The sequence below is a fragment of the Rhipicephalus microplus genome, unplaced genomic scaffold (genome assembly GCF_043290135.1).
Source record: "Rhipicephalus microplus isolate Deutch F79 unplaced genomic scaffold, USDA_Rmic scaffold_267, whole genome shotgun sequence".
Classification (NCBI taxonomy): Eukaryota; Metazoa; Arthropoda; class Arachnida; order Ixodida; family Ixodidae; genus Rhipicephalus; species Rhipicephalus microplus.
The window spans coordinates 160,001-167,242 of record NW_027464838.1 but is presented as its reverse complement, the minus strand read 5'-3'; the positions used below and the strand labels follow the sequence as shown (position 1 = coordinate 167,242).

Below are 7,242 nucleotides of genomic sequence, written 5' to 3'. Positions count from 1 at the left end.
CGAAAGAGCGCGAATGCGCCCACGAAAGTGGCGTGTTTGGACGTGCTTGACGACGACCACCGCAGGAAAACGAAAAACCACGTCAGCCGGGGCGAGCGACCCATGGCGGTCTGGGTGCTTATCGCTGCTATTATAGGGGCACCCCGGCAGACGCAAAAAAAAAAAAAATTTTTTTCGACATTCTTTTTTGCTCGTCGACCTCGGGTGACCCAGGTCGCAGTGGGAGCCGCGCACGAAAGCGGCGTCGCGAGACGGCTTCGCGGTCGCTAGTCGCACGAGCTCGGCAACCGCGTCTGCCGGGGCGGAGTTCGGGACGCCGACGGCTAAGTGGGAACCGCCGCTCGGATGTTCGCCGTTTGTGGCCGAGTGAGTGCTGGCACTCCGGCGAAGCCAAACGGGGCCGATTCCGGCACGATATCGGCGTCTTTCTACGTGCTCGCCGGCGACCGTCGCACGAGTACGGCAAAGTGCGTCTGCCGGGGCGGGGTTTGCGACGCGTACGCAATAGTGAGAACCGTCGCTCGGATGTTCGTCGTCTTTCGCCGAGCCAGTGCTGGCACTCCGGCGAAGCCGAACGGAGCCGATTCGGGCACGATATCGGCGTCTTTCCACGTGCTCGCCGGCGACCGTCGCACGAGTACGGTAAACCGCGTCAGCCGGGGCGGAGTTCGGGACGCCGATGCGAAAGTGGGAAGCGCCGCTCGGATCTTCGCCGTTTTTGGAGGAGTCAGTGGCGGCACTCCGGTGAAGCCAAGGTGCGCCAATTCGCGCACGATATCGGCGTCTTTCGACGTGCCCGCCGGCCACCGTCGCACGAGTACGGCAAACCTCGTCTGCCGGGGCGGGGTTTGCGACGCCGACGCAAAAGTGGGAACCGCCGCTCGGATGTTCGCCGTTTTTGGCAGAGTGAGTGCTGGCACTCCGGCGAAGCGAAAGAGCGTGAATGCGCCCACGAAAGTAGCGTATTTGGACGTGCTTGACGGCGACCGCCGCAGGAGTACGAAAAACCACGTCAGCCGGGGCGAGCGACCCACGGCGGTCTGGGTGCTTATCGCTGCTATTATAGGGGCACCCCGGCAGACGCAGAAAGAAAAAAAAAAATGGGGACATGGCGTGCGTCACCGTGCGGCTTCGCAGCGTTGCCGAAGTCGCCGAGCCCTTCGACTGAGCCGAACGGCGGACAGGGAACGTTGGTCGGCCGTTCTAACCTGTCGGTGCCACGCCGAGACGTCGTTAAGGAAAACCGCGTCGTGGGCCTCTACGACGCCGTCGAGTCGTTGTACGTTTGGTGTCCAGCGTGTCGGCGGCGAGTAGCGGACACGTCGTTCACGACTTCGGTCTTTCGCAGTCGACGCGAACTTGCGGAGAGTCGTGGTGCCTCACGTTTTCGGCAGAAACCGCGGCGGAATTTTCCCGTGCGTGCGCGCACGACCTCGGTGCTGTGCCGTCAGCGTAGTGTTGCACAAACTCGTGGCCTACCCAAGGTGCGGTACGTTTGCGGCCGTATCCTCGGTGGGAATTTCGTGAGTAGGGTCGCAAATTCTACGACCTCGGCGGGTTTGAGAGCGACGTAGACTTGTGGCACGCTCAACATGCCACACGTTTCGGGGCACACCCGCGGTGAAATTTTCTCGAGTACGCTCGTATTAGGGCCCAAGGAGGTCTGGGTACTTATCGCTGCTATTATGTGGGGGTTCTCGTGAGCGGCGTACGCGAAAGCGACCGGGTGTCTGATATGCGGCGGGCTTCGGCCTCGTCAAGCGTGTCCTCGGGTCTGCTCCAGGGGAATCCACGGCAGTCGTCTGCAGCCTCATCCGCTTGATGCGTTAGGGGCTGGTTGTCGGACGGTGCCGTTTTACCACGATATCGAGGTGTGTTCCGTGTCGTCCTCGGGCGATTCAGATGCGAAAGCGCCGAAGACGCGGGCGTGACCCGTCGTCTGGCGGCTTTGCAGTCTCGGCTCCGTTGCTAGTTCCGGCCGGTCCACCGACAGTGCAGCGGGCTTGGGCAACCCGCACGGCGCGACCGAGTCGATGCAACGAAAAAGAGCGAGCATGAACGTGCTTCTTGCCGCACGGCTCCCACTCGTCTTTCGGGAAGGTTGTGCCGTAGCGAGCTCGAACGCCGTCATCTCGGAGTGCAAAATAAGCGTGTTGGGGCGCCTGAAGGTGGCCTCCGCCGCACACAGACTGCGTCCGGCCCGCCGAGGGCGAGGACGGACGCGCAGTCGAACGATTACCTGGTTGATCCTGCCAGTAATCATATGCTTGTCTCAAAGATTAAGCCATGCATGTCTAAGTACATGCCGAAATAAGGCGAAACCGCGAATGGCTCATTAAATCAGTTATGGTTCCTTAGATCGTTTCTTCCTACTTGGATAACTGTGGCAATTCTAGAGCTAATACATGCAGTGAGCCTGGAGCCCTTTGGGTAACGGGTGCTTTTATTAGACCAAGATCGATCGGGTTTCGGCCCGTATTGTGTGGTGACTCTGGATAACTTTGTGCTGATCGCATGGCCACGAGCCGGCGACGTTTCTTTCAAGTGTCTGCCTTATCAACTTTCGATGGTAGGTTACTTGCTTACCATGGTTGTTACGGGTAACGGAGAATCAGGGTTCGATTCCGGAGAGGGAGCCTGAGAAACGGCTACCACATCCAAGGAAGGCAGCAGGCGCGCAAATTACCCACTCCCGGCACGGGGAGGTAGTGACGAAAAATAACAATACGGGACTCTTTTGAGGCCCCGTAATTGAAATGAGTACACTCTAAATCCTTTAACGAGGATCAATTGGAGGGCAAGTCTGGTGCCAGCAGCCGCGGTAATTCCAGCTCCAATAGCGTATACTAAAGCTGCTGCGGTTAAAAAGCTCGTAGTTGGATCTCAGTTCCAGACGAGTAGTGCATCTACCCGATGCGACGGCTCGGACTGAACATCATGCCGGTTCTTTCTTGGTGCACTTCATTGTGTGCCTCGAGATGGCCGGTGCTTTTACTTTGAAAAAATTAGAGTGCTCAACGCAGGCGAGTCGCCTGAATAAACTTGCATGGAATAATAGAACAAGACCTCGTTTCTGTTCTGTTGGTTTTTGGAATACGAGGTAATGATTAAGAGGGACGGACGGGGGCATTCGTATTGCGGCGCTAGAGGTGAAATTCTTGGACCGTCGCAAGACGAACTACTGCGAAAGCATTTGCCAAGAATGTTTTCATTGATCAAGAACGAAAGTCAGAGGTTCGAAGGCGATCAGATACCGCCCTAGTTCTGACCATAAACGATGCCAACCAGCGATCCGCCTGAGTTACTCAAATGACTCGGCGGGCAGCTTCCGGGAAACCAAAGTATTTGGGTTCCGGGGGAAGTATGGTTGCAAAGCTGAAACTTAAAGGAATTGACGGAAGGGCACCACCAGGAGTGGAGCCTGCGGCTTAATTTGACTCAACACGGGAAAACTTACCCGGCCCGGACACTGGGAGGATTGACAGATTGAGAGCTCTTTCTTGATTCGGTGGATGGTGGTGCATGGCCGTTCTTAGTTGGTGGAGCGATTTGTCTGGTTAATTCCGATAACGAACGAGACTCTAGCCTATTAAATAGGTGCGGGGTTCCCAGCACCTTACAACCTTCTTAGAGGGACAAGCGGCTCCTAGCCGCACGAAACAGAGCAATAACAGGTCTGTGATGCCCTTAGATGTCCGGGGCCGCACGCGCGCTACACTGAAGGAAGCAGCGTGTCTTTATCCCTGTCTGAAAAGACTGGGTAACCCGTGGAACTTCTTTCGTGATTGGGATAGGGGCTTGCAATTGTTCCCCTTGAACGAGGAATTCCCAGTAAGCGCGAGTCATAAGCTCGCGTTGATTACGTCCCTGCCCTTTGTACACACCGCCCGTCGCTACTACCGATTGAATGATTTAGTGAGGTCTTCGGACCGATGTCCGGCGCGGCCTTTCGGTTGCGCCGGTCTGTTGGAAAGATGACCAAACTTGATCATTTAGAGGAAGTAAAAGTCGTAACAAGGTTTCCGTAGGTGAACCTGCGGAAGGATCATTAACGGATTGTGAAGGGTGAGCGCCTCAGCTGCGTCTGCGCCCGACACTTTCTGCCGCTGACCCCGTTTGGACGCGGGGTCGGCTTTTCCCCACGGGGCTGCCTGAATGTGGAGCGGCACCCCGTGACAAATTGTTGCGCCCAGCGGACGCCAACACCGCGACCTTGGACGGTCGGCCAGGTGGCGGACGCGGGTACAAACGGCGCAACGCACTCATAGGTCGGCTTTCGACCCGCCACTGCACCGTGGCTCGAAGCGCTCGAAATGCGCGACCCGACCGCTGCGGGACCGCCTAGTACTGTAAACAGGAGCGGCGGAGCGCGAACGGCGAGTCGTGGTTACGTCGGTAGAAGGCGAGGCTGCGCGTTCCCGAAACGCCAGCCGAGTGCCCTCCCGACCGTTCGAGCGTGCAAGAACGAGACCCGACAATCGCGCGGCGACTGCCAAGTACGAGAGGAACGGCACAAGCGTCGGCGGTCGGTCAAGGAACTGGCGATGTGACGGGTCCGCTGTGCACCAGTGCATACCGTCCCGCCGTCCGCGGCAAGCGCTTCCGCGTCCTCGGGTGACGGAGGCTGCCGGTCGGTTCTTGCAGGCGAGGGATCTCGCTGGCACCGGTTCGCGTTGACGCGCGGCCGGTCATGGCACGGCGATGCGACGGCCGAGGTGCGCAGTACTCGATGGAGGAACCGCACGCTCCGATGACCGTCCCGCCCTCCGCGGCGTATGCGTACCGACCGTAATGGTTGCAGCAGCGCCGGCCGGCTTTTGAATTCGCCACACGAAACACGGTGCGAGATCGCGGTTAGGGGAGCGTCGACGTTGCCAGGCGTTTTGCTTGCTGCCGAGGGAAAGGCGGCACGGCCACGTCGCGCTCGTCGCGATTAGCGGGTCTGCGCGCTTTGGGAAGGTGCCGCAACGACTTGCCGAAAGAGGAAGCACGGAAGAACGAGGGACTTGGACGTCCCGACAATTGAACGCACTTGCGGCCAGGCCCTTGCTGGCTTCGTTCTTCCGCCTCGAGTAGGCTCGTACGCGGCTCCGGCGCCGAAAGTGGTCCTTGGCACCGACTTCGGTGGACGTGGGAAGTGCCGCGCAAGTACGGCGCGCCTGGCTCCACCTGTTGGCTAAAGTAGGCAGCCGGATCGGCATTTTGGTGTGCGGTGGCAAACCGTGGATGCGAAAAAAGCTTGTGCGATTTCGTGGAACAAAAAGCGGGGGTCCCCCTTTTTATGCGGAGGAGACCGACCCGCCCGCCGTGGTGAACCGCGACGCCACGGTAAAAACGGGAGAGGCTTGTCGATGGGACCGTGCATCCCGCGCTCCACGGAGGCCGGGAGGCGGCCGCCCGAGGAAATGTGTAGCCGTCGAGGCCCGCATCTGCGTGCACTCTTATCCAAATGGGTGTACCGCAGGCATTTTCTGGTTAGGCGGGCCAATGAGAGCGAGCACACAACGATACCTACGGGTCCGGCTTGGAGAACCGGCTTCGACGCCTCCCGAGTATTTATAGAGGGGTGGACCACGAAAGCACTCGCAAGTAGCGGAAGCGAAACGCCGTCCGAAACACACCGTTTGCTCGATTTGCGGCAGCCGAAAAAGGCGCGGCAGAGTTTTGGAGTCCAAGCGTGCGCTGAAAAGCGCCCTTCTTGGCCACTGTTTGGCCGAGTGCCAGAAACGTTTGGTTTTGACTGTACGGAATTGAACAAACACTTTTTCACGACTCTAAGCGGTGGATCACTCGGTTCTCGGGTCGATGAAGAACGCAGCCAGCTGCGAGACTTGGTGTGAATTGCAGGACACACTGAGCACTGATTCTTTGAACGCACATTGCGGCCTTGGGTCTTCCCTTGGCTTCGTCTGTCTGAGGGTCGGATCACATATCAAGAGAGCCTTCGGCGCACAAGGGAACGTGAGCCGTCGACTCGTTTTGACCGCGTCGGCAACACGGACAGCACGCTGAACACCTCACAGCGAGCGCCAACAGCGGCCACTCAAGGGCGAGACGGTGGCGACCGTCGTGCCAGAGCCCAACCGAAACGGGGGCGACCGACTGCATTGAGGATGTGGCACCTCGTTGAGACCGCCGCAGGACTTCGAGTCGGAAGGAAGCCTGCAGGGAAAGTGCGGTCGAGGTTGCGTACTCCTCTCTGCGACCGGGCGCGCAAGAGCTGCGAGAGCCACGGACGCGCAACTTTAACGCACGGTAAACACGAGGAGCGAAAGCCGGCCAGCAAAGCTTCTCCAGCCGTGCGCAAAGTGCGCGAGATCGCAGCCTTGCGTTGCGCTTGTTGCCCTCGAAGTAAGCAGGGTGTCCCGTAGACCGGGCGCTCGAACACGCTGCGGGGCCGTGCCTCCTCCAGGCTTTGCCGCGCGAACAGGGAACGTTCGCGCGCAAAGCGCAGGGAGGTGAGGAGGCTGCGCCCGACGTTTGCGGTTCGCTGCGTACGCGGTTGATGCGGAGAGCACGGCGCGACGACTTGCCGCGAAGCGGAAAAAGTCTCCCGCACGAGTTGGCGAAACGTTGGCGAAGCTTAAGGCGTTCTCGTCGTAGTCCGCCGTCGGTCTAAGTGCTTCGCAGTTCCCGTCCCGTTCAAAAAACTGGGCCACTCCAGTTGGGGCGGGGGCGACGCTACACGAGACGATGCCTCTCGCCAGGCTGCGTGGCTGCCCTTGCGGCGGCGGCGACTGGCCTCGGCGGTGTTTGGGCTTTCGACACGGTCGTTTATCACGCAACTGCTCGGACGACGCACGCGCGCAGCGGAATGCCGCTTGCCAGCCTTGTGAAGATGTGACCCTGTACAGGGTTGCGGGCGCACTTGGTAGGGCGTCGTACTCGGTTCGCGATGGGTTTACGAACGTGTCCCGTCACTTCCACGTCACACCGGTTGTGCGCCGCACGCGTGCAGCGGGGAAGCCGATTGCCAGCCTTGTGAAGAAGTGGCCCTGTACAGGGTTGCGGGCGCACTTGGTAGGGCGAGCGCACGCGGTCGTGCAGGAAGTTGATGGAAGCGAATGTATCCGCTGTCGACCTCAGATCAGGCGAGACAACCCGCTGAATTTAAGCATATCACTAAGCGGAGGAAAAGAAACCAACAGGGATTCCCCGAGTAGCTGCGAGCGAAACGGGACCGAGCCCAGCACCGAATCCCCCGTCCTTGCAGGCGGTCGGGAAATGTGGTGTATGGGAGGC

At 59.4% G+C, this 7,242-nt stretch overlaps 3 non-coding genes across 3 annotated transcripts in view; all 3 read left to right on the top strand.

Annotated features, from left to right (window-relative positions):
• Window positions 1-2,236: 2,236 nt before the first annotated feature.
• Window positions 2,237-4,051, top strand: LOC142793004 (small subunit ribosomal RNA). Its single transcript, XR_012891368.1, has one exon. It is a non-coding gene; the product is annotated as a small subunit ribosomal RNA (ribosomal RNA).
• Window positions 4,052-5,770: 1,719 nt separating this feature from the next.
• On the top strand, window positions 5,771-5,923 carry LOC142792996 (5.8S ribosomal RNA). Its single transcript, XR_012891360.1, has one exon. It is a non-coding gene; the product is annotated as a 5.8S ribosomal RNA (ribosomal RNA).
• A 1,154-nt stretch (window positions 5,924-7,077) lies between these two features.
• Window positions 7,078-7,242, top strand: part of LOC142793019 (large subunit ribosomal RNA) — a 4,028-nt gene continuing 3,863 nt past the window's right edge. Inside the window, exon 1 of the ribosomal RNA XR_012891382.1 lies at window positions 7,078-7,242. This exon is cut by the window's right edge and continues 3,863 nt beyond it. This is a non-coding gene — a ribosomal RNA (large subunit ribosomal RNA).